The sequence below is a fragment of the Prionailurus bengalensis genome, chromosome B3, assembly GCF_016509475.1.
Source record: "Prionailurus bengalensis isolate Pbe53 chromosome B3, Fcat_Pben_1.1_paternal_pri, whole genome shotgun sequence".
Taxonomy (NCBI): domain Eukaryota; kingdom Metazoa; phylum Chordata; class Mammalia; order Carnivora; family Felidae; genus Prionailurus; species Prionailurus bengalensis.
Window position 1 is genome coordinate 36363532 of NC_057355.1, and position 19373 is coordinate 36382904.

Below are 19373 nucleotides of genomic sequence, written 5' to 3' on the forward strand. Positions count from 1 at the left end.
TGCTTTAGAAAACTAGAAACATGAGATCAGGAAGCTCCTGAGAGGTCTCCAATCCAAGTTACCCCTGGATGCATGAATTTCATCAATGGGATTTTGGACAAGAGGTCCCACACTTGACCCAAAGAAGCAACGTTAACAGAAGGAGTTCAGGTTTCATGAGAAGCCAGTGGGGGAACCTGGAGACAGGACAGGCGTTTTTACCTTTAAAAATGCATGTGAAAATCAGCTTTTTTCGTGTGCCTCCAAGGCTACTGTCAACAGAGTGAAAAACAGAATGGGAGAAAATATATAAACCACATATCTGATGAGATTAATATCCAGAATACATAAAGAACTCCTACAACTCAGTAACAACAAAAATAACCCAAGTCAAAAATGGGCAAAGGACTTGAATAGACATTTCTCAAAAAAAAAAAAAAAATACACACACACACGCACACACACACACACACACACACACACGGCCAATAAGCACATGAAAAGTTCGGCATCACTAGTCCTTAGGGAAATGTAAATCAAAACTACAGTACGATACCATTTCATACCACTAGCGTGACCATGATCAAAAACAACGAGTGTTGACAAGGATGTAGAGAAACAGGAACCTGGGCACATTGCTGGCGGGGAACGTAAGACGGGGCAACCACTATGGAAAACAATATGGCGGCTCCTCAGAAAATTAACCAGAGAATTACTAGATGATCCAGAAATCCCACTGTTGGGCATATACCCAAAGGAGTTAAAAGCAGGCACCAAACAGATAGCTGTACCCCCGCCCCCCCCCCGTTCCGAACAGCAGGATTCACAATACCCGAAAGGTGGAAGGAACCCGAGCGTCCGTCAGCAAATGAATGAACCCAGTGTGGGACATGCGTGCAACAGGATTATTACTCAGCCTTAAAAAGGAATAAAATTCTGGCACATGCCACCACGTGGAGGAACCCTGCAAACACTATGCTAAGTGAATAAGCTAGATTAAAAAAGGGCAAATACCATACGATTCCACTTAGACACGGTACCTAGAATAGGCAAATTTATAGAGGCAGAAGATAAAATCGAGGTCGCCAGGAGCTGGAGAGAGAAGTAAATGGGGAGTTGTTGTTTAACGGGTACAGAGTTTCTGTTTGGGATGTTGAGAACGTTCTGGAAACGGATAGTGATGATGCGTGCACGACATCGTGAATATAAATAATGTTACTGAACTTTATGCTTAAAAGTGGTTAAAATGGTAAATTTTATGTCATGCATATTTTACCTCAATGAAAAAAGTATCTATAAGAAAACATGTGTGGGGGCTCCTGGGTGGCTCAGTTGGTTGGGTGTCCGCCTTCAGCTCAGGTCATGATCTCACAGTTCATGGGTTCGAGCCCCGCGTCGGGCTCTGTGCTGACAGCTCAGAGCCTGGAGCCTGTTTCGGATTCTGTGCCTCCCTCTGTCTCTGCCCCTCCCCTGTTCACGCTCTATCTCTCTCTCAAAAATAAATAAAACATTAAAAAAAAAACCTTTTTTAAATAGATAAAAGAAAACGTGAGAATCACTTAACTATGTTTGTATTAATATAACATTTTATTTTCTCCAAATCTTCCAGAAAAATATAAATCACAAATATACACACTTTGGCTTAGCCCATTCAGGCTGCTCAACAAAATCCCACAGAGTGGAGGGTTTATAAACCACAAACATTTATCGCCCACAGTTCTGGAGGCCGGAAGTCCAAGATCAGGGTGCCAGCATTTCGGGGTCATGGTGAAGGCCCTCTTCTGGGTGCAGAGTTCTTGCTGTGTCCTCACATGGGGGGAGGGGCAAGGAAGCCATCTCAGGCCGCTTTCATAAGGCCACTAATCGCATTCGTGATGGCTCCAAGCCTCCTTCCCTTCCCTCCGGAGACTTCCGCTCGCTCCTACTAAGGATTCGAGCATCCAGACAGTTTGTCCTCAACTCTCCTCCTTGCTGAGACACCTCTTCTCCCCTCCCTGCAGCCACTGAAACTTGAGATTTGCCCAGGTCTCTGTCACTCGCCATATGCTTGCTCTCCCCGTTATCAACTGCACCCAAAGCCTGTTCCCTGGAAGCCCCGGACCCAGCACACACCCAAGCACGGAGCCAATTCCAAAGCACTCAAGGCCTGTCCTTGAGGATGCAGACTTCTAGGCTTTCAGACTTCTCTGAGTGCCTCAAGGACTTCATCGTCTGATAGGAGAGAAGTGTGACAGCACACTGTCCCTGTCCAGGGATAGGCAGCTCCAGAGCTCAGAGAGGTAAGAGCTGCCTGCAGGGTGGGGAGGAGAAAATGAACAGGAGGCGTGTCGTGGGAGGAAAGTGTGGAAAGTAGAGGGTCTGGGCTTCCAAAGTGTTTCAAAAACGAGAAGCAGGGAAAAAAAAACAAAACAAAACAAAACTGCCATGATCCTGCCATGGTGGATACATCAACATTATATCCTCGCCGAAGCACACAGAATGTACCAGAGTGAACCCTGATGTAACTACGGCCATTAGTTAATGACGTATCACTGTTGGGTCATCAGTTGTAACAAATGTACCACACCAACGCAAGCTATTCATAATAGGGGAAAGGGGTAGGACGGAAGGGGGCATCGGGAACGCTTTCTACATCCTACATAAGTTTTCCAAAAACCTAACACTGCTGTAAAAAAGAATCGGGTCTATCGAGAAAAACAAACGTAGGCCAACATTTAAAAAATCAAGGGATGGGGCGCCTGGGTGGCGCAGTCGGTTAAGCGTCCGACTTCAGGCAGGTCACGATCTCGCGGTCCGCGAGTTCGAGCCCCGCGTCGGGCTCTGGGCTGATGGCTCAGAGCCTGGAGCCTGTTTCCGATTCTGTGTCTCCCTCTCTCTCTGCCCCTCCTCCGTTCATGCTCTGTCTCTCTCTGTCCCAAAAATAAATAAACGTTGAAAAAAAAAATTAAAAAATCAAGGGATGTCATATAGAAACCTGGACTCCAGTTTCTCTTGGCAAATCTGAAGGTCAAGTTCACCCATGGCTACAACTGGCTGTCCCTTTCCTCTGGGTAAATGGAGGTAAGCACTGTCAGGCTCACAGCAGCCGGCTCACCCCTGCCAGGCCTGGCCGGAGATGTGCTGTTTGGGTTCTGGGGATCAAGGTCAGGTGTCTGATCACAGCGAGCCCGGGTCTCAAAGCGGCATCTCCTAAGGGCTGGGAAATAGTGACACCCATGAAGGAGGGGAGAAAGACCAGGACAGAGTTCAGTCAAGTTGAGTTTGACTTGCACGGATTTGCGGTTTAAAAATGTTTAAGTTTTTTTTTAATGTTTATTTGTTTTTGAGAGGGAGAGAGGGAGAGCAGGGGAGGGGCAGAGAGAGAGGGAGGGAGACACAGAATCCGAGGCAGGCTCCAGGCTCTGAGCTGTCAGCACAGAGTATGACGTGGGCCTCAAACTCACCAACCGCAAGACCATGACCTGAGCTGAAGTCAGATGCCTAACCGACTGAGCCACCCAGGCGCCCCTGTCGTTTTAAAAGTACGTGACCATGTCCTGGAGGAGAAATCAAGGCTACAGATAGATTTAGGAGGCAGAGAGAAGTGACCTTCAAAGGTCCCCTCGAGGGAGAAGAGCAGACAGAAGACCCAAGGGACGAGAAAAAGTCAGGCACTGGTAAAGCAAAGCTGACACAGTTGGGAGGGCAGGAGCCGTGATCCAGAAGATTCTCCCAGTACCTCGGTTTCTCTGGCAGGGCAAGGCAAGAACTGTGAGAGAAAGGGGCGAGCCGGTCTGGAGGAGGGCAAAGGCTGGGGGCCAGTGCTGCGGGGCAATGTGGGGGAACCAGCCAGGTGAGAGGCGGGGCAGCCCGGAGTAGCTGCTGGTAGACAGCATGTTCATCCAAGACGCCGGGTTAAAATCATCCCTGTGTTCTCCCTGGGGACAGCTGCCCAGGGCAGGGGACAGAAATGGAGAGTGGACAGGAAGACGCTCGGTCCTTGACTCATTCATTCAGCACCCATTACTGAACACCCACGATGTGTCCGAGGCTACCGTAGGAAACGGGGGGGAACCCTCCCATCCCTTAGCTCACATTCTCAGTGCAGGAGATCAGCACTGACAAGTGACACAAACACAGCAGATGCTTCTGGGGAGCACGGAGGAGGGGCACCACACCAGAGAGTCAGACAAGACTTCCTGAAAACCTCGAGGTCTGAGCCAAGTCTCGAAGAATCAACAGGAGTGCCGCCGCCACGGAGGACAGAGACCGCTCTACACTGCGGGTGCAGGGGCGCCTGGGTGGCTCGGTCCCACTTCGGTTTGGGAGTTCGAGCCCCGCGTCGGGCTCTGTGCTGACCGCTCAGGCCTGGAGCCTGCTTCGGATTCTTTGTCTCCCTCTCTCTCTGCCCCTTCCCCTCTTGCACTCTGTCTCTCTCTCTCTCTCTCTCAAAAATAAAATAAAATAAAATAAAATAAAATAAAATAAAATAAAATAAATATTAAAACAATTAAGCAAATATACTGAGGGTGCAGCAGGGGCCCAGGCGGAGTGCACATGCGGGGAGCTGTCCACAATTCAGCATGGAGGTGGTGGGGGGGTACCAGGTGGGAAATGCCCAGGACGGAGCCCGCAGAAGAGCCCAGAGGAAGGCTCAGCGCGCGCCCTCTGAATGCCGTGGGAATGAACGCACCAGGTGGTGGGGAGTCGGGACTGGGGGTCTCAGGGATGGTGGCCGGGGAGAGGCTGGTATGGTCCTGAGCGGTGGCTGCGGGACAATTCCAAATCCTGGCTCCATCGTTTACCGTGTGCCCCTTGGCGATCACCTAACCTCTGCCACTTGAATTTTCTTATCAGCTAAATGAGGATGATACAGGTATCAATGGCTCTTGCAGGGATGAAAAACCATGGTATCTACCCGATAACAAGCACTCAATAAAAAGTGGCTCTTATCACCACGTCGCCCTAGACCATCTCGGTTCTGCACTAACACTCATGCCCCTTCTGCCCTGGGGGTATAATTTTGCTTGAAAAATAGACTGTTTCCTTTTCAGCTCTGACCCACCTCCCCGGCTGGAGGTGTAGCTCATGGGCACTCCACGAGCGGGGGGAGGGGTTGCCATGGCGACCTCCCAGCGTGGCTTTAGGACTCGGTGAATGAACCGAACCTTTGCTTTTATTCCAGCGATCCCGGCTTTTCTGGCTAGTTACTGCTAGGCCATTACCGCACATCTGAAGAAGCTGAATGATATTCTTTAGCACATTGTGAAAAACTGGAAACAATCCAAATTGCTGGCAACACAGAGCTGGCTGGGTAAGTTATGGTACACCCATGCAGAACGGCACTGTGCGGCGATTAAAAATGTTACAGATCTGTGTGGTTACTGACAGGAAACGGTGTCGTGAGATGCTGTTAAACGTAAAAAAAAAAACAAAAAAAACCCCGGGTTATGGGGCAGCATAAATCTTGTAACACCATCCACATAAAACCGTGTTACCATTAACTGCTTGTATTTATGGACAGAAAAGTGTTTGCGAGGATGTTCCCCAAAGTGTGTTCACGGCGGTTCCCTCTAGACGGTAGTGGTGAGCCCTAGGTATCTGCTTTACTCTCTTCCTCCTCCTTTTCTAGAACACTAGCGTTTGCCCACAATGAGCATGTGTATTATTACGTGGTTTTTTTTCACTAAAGCAACGCTATTAAAAGGAAATAGGTGAATGAGTTAGTCCTCCAGCCCTTGGTGAGTCTTGAGAAATCAGCCATGTGAGCCAATCCATGGGTTGCAAAGACCAGCCTTTCCCCACACACACCCACCAAGAAGCTCGTATCTGAGCCTTCCTCCTTGTGCCCTGTCCTGCCTGCTGACCCAGGGGCAACCCTGGTCCTGAAGTGCCCCATTCAGGGTACCTGGGGCACCTAAAGCCTAAAGCCTTCCCATTTTGGAAGAGCCACCACATTTCCCCCAGGCGAAGCTAAAGGGGGCTCCCTCTGTCATGACCACGGTGAGGGTGGAAGTGGGCAGGAGTGCCCTGCACTGGGAGCACCGGGAGGAGGTCATGAGTCAACGGACACGGAGTGAGTACTTTCTGTGTGCCAGGCCCCGTGCCCGCCCTGGAGATCCATGGAGTTCAAGACAGACACAGGCCTGCCCCCACCACCGCATGCAGGACTCCTGGTCTAGCGGATGGAGGGCTCCAGGAAGGGCCTGGAAATCCAAATAACTCTTCGTGGTTCCTCCAAGGCTCTGCTCTCCTGACTCATGGTCCAAACAAAGCTCCTACAGACCAAGGCATGGGGTCTCCTCTGAAAGGGCCCAGAAGATTCCGCTCCTTAGCATAACCTCAAGGCCTCCACAGCCACCCCCCCCCCGACAGCCCCAGCCTCAGCTACCGCCCGCCTCACCACACGCCCCCCACCCCATCACACCCATCTCTCTTCTCTGTCCTTGAACGTTCCATGCTTTTGCACTTCCTGTTTACTAGGAGTGGGGCACCTCCTCTTCCACTTTCTCTTCTTGATGGAATTCTACCCATTCTTCAAGGCTAAACTCAAGGATCACTTGCAAAAGTCTCTATCATCCCACGCGCAAGCTTCACAGTGAAATGCCAGGACCCTGGCCCCCCTCAGTCAAGACTGCCTGGTTCGAGTCTGCCTGGTTCACGGCTATGTCCACGGTGCCCTGCCCGGGACCGGGCACGGTATTACTACTGACTGAATGCATCAATTTGGTTGCCGAACCACCAAATGATTTCTGCTGCCCACTGCCCTCTGAACCCCAAAGGCAGGGTCTGACCCATCCGTGTGGAACCTTCTGCCTGGTGGTTGCCATGCTCTGTTCATAAATCCTGTACGTCAGTGCCAAAAGGGTGTTATTTTTGCTTGCTCCCCGATTTTTTTATTTCAGGATTTTTAACATCTGAAATCTCAAGCCAATTGTAAAAAAAAAAAAAAAAATGTATGAGACAACTGGGGGACTCTGAATGCCGGGTATTTTATGATGGTGAGAAACGATCAATTCCTAGGGTGCGATAATAGAACCACGGCTGGGTGTCTTACAGGGCCCTTCTCCTTCCGAGCGGTATAGTGAAGGGATTACAGGTGAAATGAGATAATGTCTTAGACCGGCTTCGACAGACTCCAGCTGGGCGCAGGGGGTGGTGGGTAAGGGTAGAGGTGAAGGAAGATTGGCCGTGAGCTGGTCACTGTTGAGGCCAGTCGTGGGAGTCCATCATACTTACGTCTCGATTTGTGTACGTGTTTTAAAAAGGAGACAAGCGGGGCGCCTGGGTGGCTCAGTCGGTTAAGCGTCCGACTTCAGCTCAGGTCACGATCTCGCGGTTCGTGAGTTCGAGCCCCGCGTCGGGCCCTGGGCTGATGGTTGGAGCCTGCTTCCGATTCTGTGTCTCCCTCTCTCTCTCTGCCCCTCCCCCGTTCATGCTCTGTCTCTCTCTGTCCCAAAAATAAATAAATGTTAAAAAAAAAAAAATTAAAAAAAAATAAATAAATAAAAAGGAGACAAGCACAATGTAAAAAAAAAAAAAAAAAAAAAAAAAGGACAAAAGACCCTGAGATGTGACAGAGGTCTCAAGTCCTGCTCAGGCATTGCCTGGCAGGAGACAATGTGAAACTCTGTAGCAGGAATAATTACTACTCTATTTGGAGACTCTCCGAACATTTGGAATATCAACATGACGGTTGTGAAACTGACACCAGAAACGTTGCCTCAGAATCTCCATCAGAACAAGATAAAACCAAAGAACTGGAGGATAAGCTGGAAATGCTTTAAAAACAAAAACAAGGGCTCCTTATAAATAAACGACTGCAGGCCCTGAGAAAAAGCCAGAAGGCCTTGTCAGCGGAAAATACTCGAAGATATCTCACAAATATATCTTCTCACCATTCCCCGGCTAGGGTTAGAGCCAGGAACAGCTTCTGCTAGAAAATCTTACAGAGAAAAACATATTCGAGACACAGTGATACCACCAGCGTGCTTTTTAAAGACTCTGCTTTAAAAGGGGAATCAGATAATATTGCAACTTCCAATGTTTCACCATTGGATGTGGTGCTTTTGAAGCGTGTGGCTTTTAATGTGTTGGATGCTTCATCTGTGTTTAGCTCTCAACGTAGACTAGACCTATGTCTGTCTTTATAAATTTTACAGTTACTTGATGTTCTAAGATGTTAATACAGTTTTGTCCTTTTAATTATTGAATATTTGATTTAAATTTTTAAATGCCTTCTTATGAGCTTTGTGAAATACATGTAATATATTAAAACATTTCCATATTCTGGGACACACAGAGCAAGAGGGCCTTGGCTCTTTTACTCCAGGGTAAACTCTTCCCACGGGTAGTCGGAGCTAGACCTACGGGTGCTGGGCATGTAGCCCGGTGGTCCTCAACTCAGAACCACCTAGAAAGTTTTTGTTTATTTTTTTTATGTTTATTTATTTGGGGAGAGAGACAGAGGAGGGGGGCAAGGGGCAGAGGGAGAGAGGAGAGAATCTCAAGCAGGCTCCTCGCTATCAACGTAGAGCCCACAGACCCTGACGCGGAGCTCGATCCCATGAACCGAGCGGAGATCCTGACCTGAGCTGAGTGAGATTAAGAGTCAGAGCCTTGACCGACTAAGCCACCCCCAGGCAGCCCTCCACCTAGAAAGCTTTAAAACATACTGCTTCCCCCCAGCCCACCACAGCTCAGTTAGAATAAGCTCTCCAAAAGTCAGGTTGGGAAGGTGAAGCCCGGTGACGACAGGCACAGCCAGAGACGAGACAGCTGAGATTCTGACCCACCCAGAGCTGGCCTACCTACCACTGAGCTCTGCGGAGCGAGCACCAGGGCGTCCATATCTCGCAGCTCACTGGCCTCCATCCGGGGTGCGCGCGTGGGCAGGTTCCTCCCCCCCGGGCTGGGAAAGGGTGAGTCCCTGCCAGGTTGACGGAAGGTGAATGCAGGCCCTGACTGTTGGGGGACCCCTTCACCCCAACGGGGAAGTGTGGGGCTGCTGGAGAACGCACGATCCGATCTCTACCGCCTTCCCAAGCCTCTAACCTGATGAGAAACTTAAAGTCTGAGATAAGGCTGTCAGCCTGCAAGGGAGCCCAGACCACAGGAGGAAGGAGAGGAGGGAGACCGGCGAGGATGGGGCACGCGGTGCCTTCCCACATCCTGGGGAAGCAGGTGTGGAAAACCGAAGGAGATCATGCAGCCCCTAAGGTCAGAACCAAGACCCCCAGGGGGGTTCTCCTGGGAGGCGGGCTTCAGCTCAAGCCGCAGAGGCACTGTCCCCCATTGAGGAAGGCCTGCTCCGTGGGCACTGAGCCCCCCACCTTGGAAGTGTCCAGATGAGATCTGAGGCACCTACCCTGGGGAGGAGGGTGAAGTCAGGGGTCCGGACAGGGGCCTGGCAAACCTCTTTCACATTAAGTCCCAAACTCAGCCGTGCATCCAAATAACCCAGGGGTTGTTGTTGGAAATACAGAACAGACTAGGCTGAGCCCATCTCGGGCTTTTGGAGTCAGAATCCTCGGGGGGGTGGGGGGGGGCAGCCCAGAGACCCGCCGGGCTATTAAGCTCCAGTGCCGACTCCCAGGCATGGCCCCATCCTGGGACAACTGTCCACCTCCACGCGGCCTAGATCCACTCGGAAGACAAAACACTCGGAGCCCAAAGTGAGCAGAAGTCCGGGGAGCTGGGGACCAGTGTCCGCAGGAGAAGGTGGAAAGTGTGCGGGTGGAAAGTGCGTGCTCAGTGAGCAGGTGCCCATGACTCAGCCCCTGCTAGGCAGAGTAGGAGAAATGACGGCTGCCTTCAAAGAGACCCCTTCTTTCTGAGGACACATTTCATAATATTTTGAGGGATCGACAGGAAGGAAGGAGACAGACTTCTCTGAGGGGCCACCCGCCTCCCGGATACACCCCCCTGGGGATTCACAGCTACCTTGAAGGCCACACATCCACACTCGAATCGTCATCTGACCACCCCGCCACGCCTCTCTGTGCACGCGGCTCCCTCCGCAGGCAGATGGCCTGGAAAATTCTATCTCCCCTTCAGCGTCCACCTGAGCCCCTCAGACGCCAGCCCCTCACCTCCCATCTGCCCTGGGCCTCCTCTGCCAGTCCTGCTGCACGGGTGCTCCGGGGACAGCACATCCGCCTCCCTCCTGGACGGCGAGTCCCAGAAACCAGCGCCTGACCTGCTAGGGAGAGCTCAGAAAAGATCTGCCCAGTGCGGTAGGGGAGTTCAGAGAAGGGGCCCAGAGCAAGGGTGTCGGGTAGTGAGGGAAGGTTCCCAGGGGAAGCCGAGCTTGAGAGGGGAAGGGTGGCCTGGCAGAGGACAGAAGAGTGCCCCCAGGGACGGGGACTATAAAGCAAAGGCCCAGGGCAGGAATGTGGGCCGGCATCCTGGCAGTGCAGGGTTCAGAGAGACAAGAGCTGCAGGAGGGGAAGGAACGAGGGTGGCGGGGGGGCACGGGGAGGAGGCCCAGACCCCGCACCGCTGGCTGCAGCCCCACTCTGCGCCAGGTAGCTCAAAGCCACCTCCCTCCCCGACTCCTTCCTCAGCTGCTCAGAATTCGTGAGCTGCCTTCCTTAGCAATCGTGATCTTCCCCCACTGGGCCTGGGGCGGTGGGGGGAGCTGTCGACTGATCGAACTGGTGGGAAAACGAGTCCATGGAATTACTACCCAGGGCACACAGCCCCCCGGGTGCCAGGCAAACGGTCAGGGGCAGCGAGGAGCCAGGGAAGTGTGACCTGGCAGAAGGAAGAGGGTCGCAGGGACTGGGCAGGGCGATGGGGAGGTGCCCAAACCCTCAGCTGAGACCAGACGACGCTGAGGGTCAGGGAAGGACAGAGGGCCCAGCCAGGAAAGGGTATGGCTTCTACGTGGCCCCATAGCCACCGAGGAGCTCAGATAGGCAGGAGCCTCCGTCACACGCAGTCTTCAAAGTCCCTTGGTCTGTTCCAAGCCCTTATGGGCAGTGTATGCTCCACTGGGCTTTGACCCTATGCCCCTGGGGGCGGGGGCACTTTCACAACCCCCAGAGTGACTACCTCTCCGGCCCGGTTCGGGCTTGGTGCACAGCAGGGGTTCAGTGGTGCCCCCGAATTTATGCCGACCCGACGGAGGACGTTCCTCCCCCCCCCGGGCCTGCCGTGGGCTACCAGGTAGATTGCAAAGCTGACCTTCCTTCCTCCTCACTGGAACGTTATTTTTCCTGCTAACCCCACATCCTAGCCAATACATTGCACAATATTTGAATACGGTGGATTCAGAGCCCCACGGGCTGACCCGTGCCACAGGTCTTTATTCTAGCATTGTCAAGCACAGGCTTTTTTCAAGGGCCGAGGCAAAATGCATTCGTCAAAAGCCCCTGAAAATGGGAATAAGAGGTCCTTCCAGATCAGCCCCCACAACTGTGCGGTCAGCGCTCAGGACGGTGGAAACGGCAACCCCCCCCCCCCCGCCTTCTCTGGACTTCCGCTGCTGGACCGCCTCTGAGGCCCCAGCTGGCCTGCGCCCCTGCCCTCAGGTCTGCCCAGAACCCAACTGGGCCACCAGGGTCCGCGGCGAGGAACCGGCGAGCGGGTGACAGTGGGAAGGGGGGGATTCTGGCTGCGTCTGTCCCTGACCCCGGCCATCCCTGCCTGCTCCCAAAAGCCCCTGCAGCCACTGGTTGGTGTTGAAAATGATTCACTTTGCCCGGGGGGAGTGGGGCGGGGGGGGGGACACCAGGCCTCTACGTGAACAGTGAGAAGAAAACGATCATTTTCGTCTCCCCAGCACATGTCCCCACGGCGTCCCACAGAGCACCGTGAAGCAGCGAGCCCCGTCAAAAGGTCTCTCTTGCTTCTTGGCCCAGGGATGTCACACTGGGCTGCATCTGTGTGAGGAGGTAGAAAAGGGGTCGCCTCAACACGGTGAATTTCACCGTTACAGATTCATTTGTTTGGGCTTTGAAGGAAGGGCCGAAGATACATTCCAGAACACCGGGGAGAGGGGGAGGTGGCGCCGGGATTCGTTGAAATTATGGGAGGAAATTTCCGTCCCCTCACTTTCCACACAGAGGCCCAGATCCTCCTCCCGGAGCAAAGTGAGTCCGCTTCCACGGGCACTGGGCAGCAGCTGGTGCTCATGGGGGAGAAATCAGGGCACAGAACCCGGGCGCATTAGGGCCCATCCTAAACGGTTTGCGGGAAGATGACAAGGGCAAGGAGTCCAAAGACCTGGTGCACGTCTGACTGAGCTGTCCCTGGGAGGCCCAAGGGACCCTGCACACGCCGCGTGTCCTGCCTGTGCCTCAGTTTCCTCATCCCAGCATGAGAAAACGGGAGGCAGCCTACCTGCCCGCAGCAGCAGGTGCCTGGTCTGCGGTGCTGAAGGCACAAAGCGCTTTTGCTCACCCACTGCAGGGACAATGTCACCCACAGAGGCCTGTCCTCCTCACGCCCCGGAGCCCAAACAAAGCCGGCTGTAATGGAACGAGGCCCACCTTATCAGGAGGGGTGCTTTTCCTTTGAAAGTCAAATCTGAGGCCTTGGGACAATGAAGCGTGGGTGTTCCGGCACAGCACACCCAGGCAGGCGGGGTGGAGGCCCTTCTGGCCCAGCCTGGCCCAAGAGCCCCCCCAACCCGTCCCGGCTGGCCCCCCCCCTCCATCCCCCGCCCCGGGGAATTCACTTCCTCAGACCCCTCTTCTGCTCTTTTGAGTCTTAAGGAAGCCCTGAGGACGGCAAGCAAAAGCATCCAAAGGGCAAAATTTCTCTAGAAGAGATGCCCGGTGTGAAACCCGGACCCAGAGACGTCGGCCGCTTGTCAAGCACAGGATCACACAGCACGGTGGTCCTGGGGTAAGTCCCGAAGCCCCCAGGCTTGCTGAGCATCAGCTGGACTCAGAGGAACTCGTCCGGGAGGACAGTGATTAAGCCAAGCCTGACTGCAGGGAGGAGGGAGGAGGGAGGAGGGAGGAGGGGGGAGGGCAGCAGGGCTCTCACTTTCTCCCTCCCACATCCTCTCCCCAGCTTCATGGTTAAGCCAAATGTTTCATCCTCCTTCACACAATTTCCTTTTTTCTTTCTTTCTTTCTTTTTTTTTTATCACTGCCATTTTTTTTTGGTTTGTAAGCCATCGGTCAGGTTCTAGAGAGGATGTGTCCCCAAAACATCCGAGAAACGAACTACTAACATCCCACATTCCAGCTGCAGCTCCCCACCCCTACTTTCAAAAGGATCTCCCCCCCCGCCCACAAGGCATCAGGGAGCTCCGATCTGGGGACACACTTGCTCCCTGCTCTGGGGGCATCCCAAGGACACTTCAGCCTCACGGAAGGGCAAGGTCACTGAGTCCATCCCCGCCGATCTAGCTTGAGGGCGCCCCAGGGCTCCCCTGCAAGCAGCGGGGACCCAGCACCGCCCCCACCGCTGTTGACAGAGCCCACGGGGACTCTGCTGCCTCCCGTCCCCTCCCATCCCAGCGGCTCACCTGCTGCCCCCAGGGAAGCCATCACCATCCTCCTGCCATCCTCCTGCCCCTCGACCTCCCCCATGGACAGCTGGCCCGCGGACTGCGAGAACCAGGGGCCTCCTCCCCAGACCTCCTTTCCCCTCCTTTCCTCTCCACACCTTTTCCACACCCACTGTCTGCTTGAGCTCTTCCTCTTTCAAGAAGTCTGCTCTGCCAACCACAGCCCAGCTGGCTTCCCTTTATCCTCCGCGCTGGCGCTGGTGGCTGGGCCTGCACAGCACGTTGGTGAATCATTACACGGTGTCGTTCCTGGGGAGGCAAAGCAAATACGGCAGCATTCTAAGACCCACGGCACACGGCCCAGTTCAGAGTTCATAAGAGCTAGATAAGCACTCGGTGAATACGACATTACTTCCCCACAAATTCCACTCTCAAAAAGGTAAATAATTCCCTGGGCAACAATAAAGAAATCGCAAGGTAGCATGCGTAATCGCCGGCTGTGTGCGTGTGTTTGTGTATGAACTCCCTTTGGACTCGCTCACCCGGAGCGCACAGGCCCGAGACCTAGGCCCACGTGATCGGAACAGGCAAACCACCCCCCCCCCCCGCCACCCTCCCCGAAAAGACGCCGCGTGGTGTGCCGCAGCATGGATCGGCGAGGGCCCCCCCAGCTCCAGCACAGCAATGCCATCACCGAACGTTCCGCCACTAAAACACCCCGCTCGCCATGGTTCGAAGGCTATTTGGTCTTTAAGAATGCTTCTCCCAATTCAGATGCCACTCTGCGGCTCAAAACCCGCTGGCATCTGAGCCCGAGGGAGGCTCTGGAAGAGAGGAGGGGGTGTTCACGGGGGAGACAGAAAGCACCACGCTGGTGGAGGCTCTCTGGAGACAGGAGGGGAAACAGGGCCGCTGTGTAAGCAGCTGAAGGGTGGGAGCAGGGTGCCGGTGTGGGGCTGGTGGTTGCAAGCTGGGGGAGTGAAGGCGGGGAGGCAAATTCATCCATGGATGGGTGGTGTTAACGTGCCATCAAAAAGGTAAGGGGGCACCTGGGTGGCTCAGTAGGTTGGGCGTCCGACTTCGGCTCAGGTCACGATCTCGCGGTTCGTGAGTTCGAGCCCCGCGTCGGGCTCTGTGCTGACAGCTCGGAGCCTGGAGCCTGCTGCGGACTCTGTGTCTCCCTCTCTCTCTCTCTGCCCCTCCCCTGCTTACACTCTGTCTCTCTGTCTCTTAAAAATAAATAAACGTTAAAAAAAAAAAAAGGGTAAGGTGCAGGGAGGCCACTGTCTTCCTGGGAGTTGGGTTGGTCCTAATGTGGGGTTAGACCACCTGTCACTGTTTAGACTCACCATCAGAAGCAGCCCCACCCTAAGCCCCCACAGGGAGCTCACACAAAGTCAAAGTAGTCTTGGGAATTTAAAAAAAAAACCCGCTTTCAACAAGTATCCACAGGACCCACCCTGCATCTTGGACCCTATCACCTACCTCTTCTCCCCCTTCCATGATCAGACCTGCCCCCCTCTCCTATCTTCTTCTCCAGCCTCACTTTGGACCTCTGCCCACCCTCCTCCACCTCCACGGCCCTGTGCCTCCTAATCTGTGCTCCTGCCATCCCCACCACCGAGGCCTCTCCTCATCTCCAGGCCACCTCCTCCAGGAAGCCTCCCCCTCCCCCCGGACAGCCTGCTTATTTAACCACCCACACGGTGACAGTTTTGGAGCCTCACTGGGACCGGCAGTCGACAAACCCTCATACTCTGTCCCTGTCCAGGGGCACTGTTGTCTCAACTGTATGCATAGGGTTTTAACGTACGGAAGTGACCAAGGGACACGCGGAGGAGCTAATGCCCTTGAAAGAGGATTTTTATTACTTACATTTCCCGAGAGGGAGCGTGTTACACCTCCCAGGGCCACATGGAAAAGCACCCGTGTTGGTCAGGGGGCAGAAAGGAATGAGGGGAAGACACAGGCCACTGCCTTTATTAGGGTTTCCATGGGGAAGGCAAGGCAGGGCACGGTGACTAGCTTAGGGTTGGCTAGTTTGAACAGTTCAGGCGGGCTCTGGGGCACAGGGGCTGTCCCCAGTTGTCTGGTCCCTGGCCCCGGGTGGTTCAGGGCAGGGGACGTTATGTGGCGTGTAAGAGTGAGATAAGGAAGGCTCCAGATCACAGGCAAGATATAAACAACTGGGACCGTTAGTCTAAGAAAGCACATGATGCATCCACTTGCCTCCCGGCATCTAGCTGAGTTTCCAGTGCTTTTTAATCAACTGCTCTCTGGCTAACACCATCAGTGTCCTGCCCCGCTAGCTTTCTGATTCCTCGTCAACACAACCCCATCCCTGGACTAACTGCAGACTCCTCCCTCCCTCTGCCTGTTACACAACAGGGAGGAGTTTCCCAACCGGGAACTCACCCCAATGCTTCCTCAGGGACCTCCCCACCAGGGACCCGCCACTCAGTTGACTCTCTCCCTCGGCATTCATAATTGTTAAAAAAATAAATAAAATAAAATAAAATAAAATGCAGCAACAGCCAAAAACTTCTTGATCAACTGTGGGGGAAACACTTGTAATTGATCTTCTAGACAAAACACTAGTTTCCTTCATATATAAAGATCGCCTCCAATTCAATAAGAAAAAGACCAACCACCTGAGAGAAAGGAGGCAAAATATATGAAAAGACAGTTCACGGTAAAGAAAACACAAGTGGCTCTCAGGTCGGTGAACACAGCCAAGAATTGCAAATTAAAACTCTATTGAGAAACTATTTTTACCTTCCAGGTTGGCAAATGTCAGCAAGTTTGGTAACACTTCATGTAAGAGGGCATGGGACCAGAGCACCCTCATCCACCGCTGGAGTGTATCTTTCTAAACTTTTATGGACAGCGGTCTGCTGATATCTTTCAAAATCCAAACACACACCCTTCCGGCCCTTCAATTCCTCTCCTGAGGCTTTATCCCACATGAACCGCCTACACTGCAAAATGACTAGATGACAAGGCAATTCAGTGGGACGTTGTTTGTGACACCCCCAAACCAGGAGATTCATCAAATAAATGTGCGACAGCCATGCAGTGGCACATTCTACAGCCTTGAACACTCGAGGGACCAATCTGGAAGCATCCCAAGAGAGCTAAGTGGGGAAACAACAAATGAAGGGCACCCGTGGGCCACCCTTTGGGGGAGAATGAATCGATACACGTTTTTACTGATTCGTGCCAGAACCGTCTCTGGAAGGGTACGTAGGAAGCTGGTGAAGCTGCTTCCAGGAAGGGGAGAGCGCTAGGAGGCCAAGGGAGACGGGAGACAGAGACTTTTCACAGGGAAGTCTCTGCAATTTAAAATTTTTTCGGCACCACGTACGTTTACTTTCTAAGAAAAGAAGGCGGGGCGGGGGGAGGGTGGGCAACAGGCGGATGAAATAAACAGAACAAAACCTTCCCTGACCCGCCTCCCTTTCTGGCTTCCTCTCACCTCCACAGAGGTGTCTGTACCTCTGTTTCTCCAGACACGCCGGCTGCCTCTGTTCCCTCCTGCCCCGCTGCCTCGGCCCGACCTGCCCCAGGGCACCGGGCTCCTTGATTTCCGGTCTCCGACTCCAGTGGCCACTCCGGCCCCACCGACCTCACGGCGGCCTCGCCCTCCTCCCCGACTCTCCCCCGCACCAGGCACCACGGTTTTTCTCTGCTCCCTCTCTGGGAGCTCCTCCCCAGTCTCTACATGGTGGAGCTCGCTTCCAGGTCCATCTGCTCTCCCTGGGCTGCCTCGTCCACCCCAGGGCTTCACTCATCATGGGTATGCATGTGACTCCCAGACGTGTACCTCTGGCCAGACCTCTCTTCTGAGCTCAGGGCCCCACCTGGAAGCCTCCCAGGGGGCTCCAACCCAAAATGCCCAAACGTCACTCGCCAGCCTCCAACAGTTCCATCCCGCGCGTCTGGGAGGCTCCCTGGCCTGTGCTCCCTCCCAAGCACCCCAAGCGTCTGGCCCCTCTCCCCACCTCCACCATGCCTCCCCTGGCTGGTCTCCCTTGACCCTCTTCCCCACGTCAGGGCCTGAGCACACACTGTCACCTAAGCCCGGAGTACTCTCCCCCGCTCCCCACGTCTGTTTCATCTTGATTAATTCTTACATATCTTCTAGAGCGTGGATTAACATCATTCCTGCAAGAAGCGTCTCCCGGCCTCCGGACCAACGGATCCCAACTGAAGGTGATTTCTGTCCCACCAGGGGACATCGGGCAACGTCTGGGAGACATTTTTGGGTGTCACAAATGGGCCGGGAGTGTGTGTGGCTACTGGCACCCAATGGGCAGAGGCCAGGGATGCTCCTGAACGTCCCACAAGGCACGAGACAGCCCCCCCCCGCCTCCACGACGCGGGATGACCTGGCCCAGAATGGCAGTAGCTCTGAGGTGAGAGACCCTGACCTGGACTAAATCATGGACCCTTGACACCCTCTCAGTACACGCTCTACTTCCGCCGGGGATCGCCCACCCCGAATGTGATTCCATGCGTAACTGTGCAAAGATATTGGCGGAGTTCCATTTCCTAAGCTTTGGAGGATGCGTAAGTGAATTACACTTACCGGCTCACGGTATGTGATGCGTAACCAGCTCACGTTTATCTATCCCCCACCCCCAGGACCCAGCCCCAAGCGCAGAGACCGATGGTGTGGATTGGTATGACGCGCTCAGGGCGGGGCGGACCAGGACCAGGCAGGGGTGGCGTCCTGGCCTCCGGCTCTTCTGGGCCCTCTGTGCCACCCCAAGGTCGCCCCTTCCGTGTGGTCCCACCGCTCTGCACCCCCTCTCCGACCCTCATCCCCACCCCAGGGGTCCTAAGAGACCCTTCCAGACCATCGGGCCCCAGCGTGCCCCTTGGTCATCCTGCCAAACAGGCCACTCCCCCGTCAGCTGACCCAGGCAGGGGCGGGCACCTCGGTTCACCCAGCCACCGAAGCAGGTCCACCCTTAGACCTGCTCCCTCCATGCACACCGGCGACCCGGCTTCAGCAGTACTCAGTTTTGACCCACCTGGCCCTCGCCTTAAGCGTCTTTCCCTCCCAGTCCGCCCGTGACACCACCCGCACGGACATCCTTCTGGCTGGTATCACTTCCCGATTAAAAACCCCTTCAGCACCTCTTACGGCCCGTAGCCAGGAGCCCAAGTTCTCCAGCCTGGTCCACCCGCCTTTCGCGGTCCACGACCCTCTCCACGGACCCCTCACCAGCCACACCCGGCTTCAGCAAGCACACGCACCACTGTGCTTCACGGCACGGGTCGGCCCTTCCTTCCCCTGCCCTGCGCTCCCCCGCCTCTCCTCTACCTGGATGCTTGGATATCTCATGTTCACCGTTAACATCCACTTCTGACACCTCTTCCTCACCAGTACGGCGACGCCTCAAAAGGTTAACCGCAGATTTTCCATCTGACCCGGCAATTCTGCTGCTGGGAATATATACAGAAGAACTGGGAGCGGGGACCCAAACGGATTATCTGCACACCCACGTTCATGGCTATACTACTGGCAACGGTCAAAAGGCAGCAGCAACCCAAATGTCCACCAACAGGTGAATGGAGGAAGAAAACGTGGTATATACTTAACGGTGGAATGCTATTCAGCCTTTATTTTTTTTTAAGTTGTCTTTAATGTTTGTTTATTTTTGAGAGAGAGAGAGAGAGAGACGGAGCACGAGCAGGGGAGGGGCAGAGAGAGAGGGAGACACAGAAGCTGAAGCAGGTTCCAGGCTCTGAGCTGTCAGCACAGAGCCCGACGTGGGGCTCGAACCCGCGAACCGTGGGATCGCGACCGGAGCCGAAGTCTGGCGCTTAACCTACTGAGCCACCCAGGCGCCCTGCTATTTGGCCTTTATAGGGAAGGAAATTCTGACGCACCTAATGAACTTTAAAACATGATGCTAAGTGAAGAGCCCAGATGGGGGGCTCA

The 19373-nt window shown here is 54.1% G+C and overlaps 1 protein-coding gene across 2 annotated transcripts in view; it reads right to left on the bottom strand.

Moving 5' to 3' along the window:
• The window catches only part of PAQR5 (progestin and adipoQ receptor family member 5), a 71519-nt gene that overhangs the window by 45292 nt on the left and 6854 nt on the right, over nucleotides 1–19373 (bottom strand). Inside the window, exon 1 of one of the 2 annotated variants that reach the window (XM_043554040.1) lies at nucleotides 13442–13557. The exons of the other annotated variant lie outside the window; for it this stretch is intronic. The gene's annotated coding sequence lies outside the window, so the exon portion shown is untranslated. Of the gene's footprint in view, nucleotides 1–13441; nucleotides 13558–19373 lie in introns of those variants that run through there. 2 annotated transcript variants of the gene reach the window in all.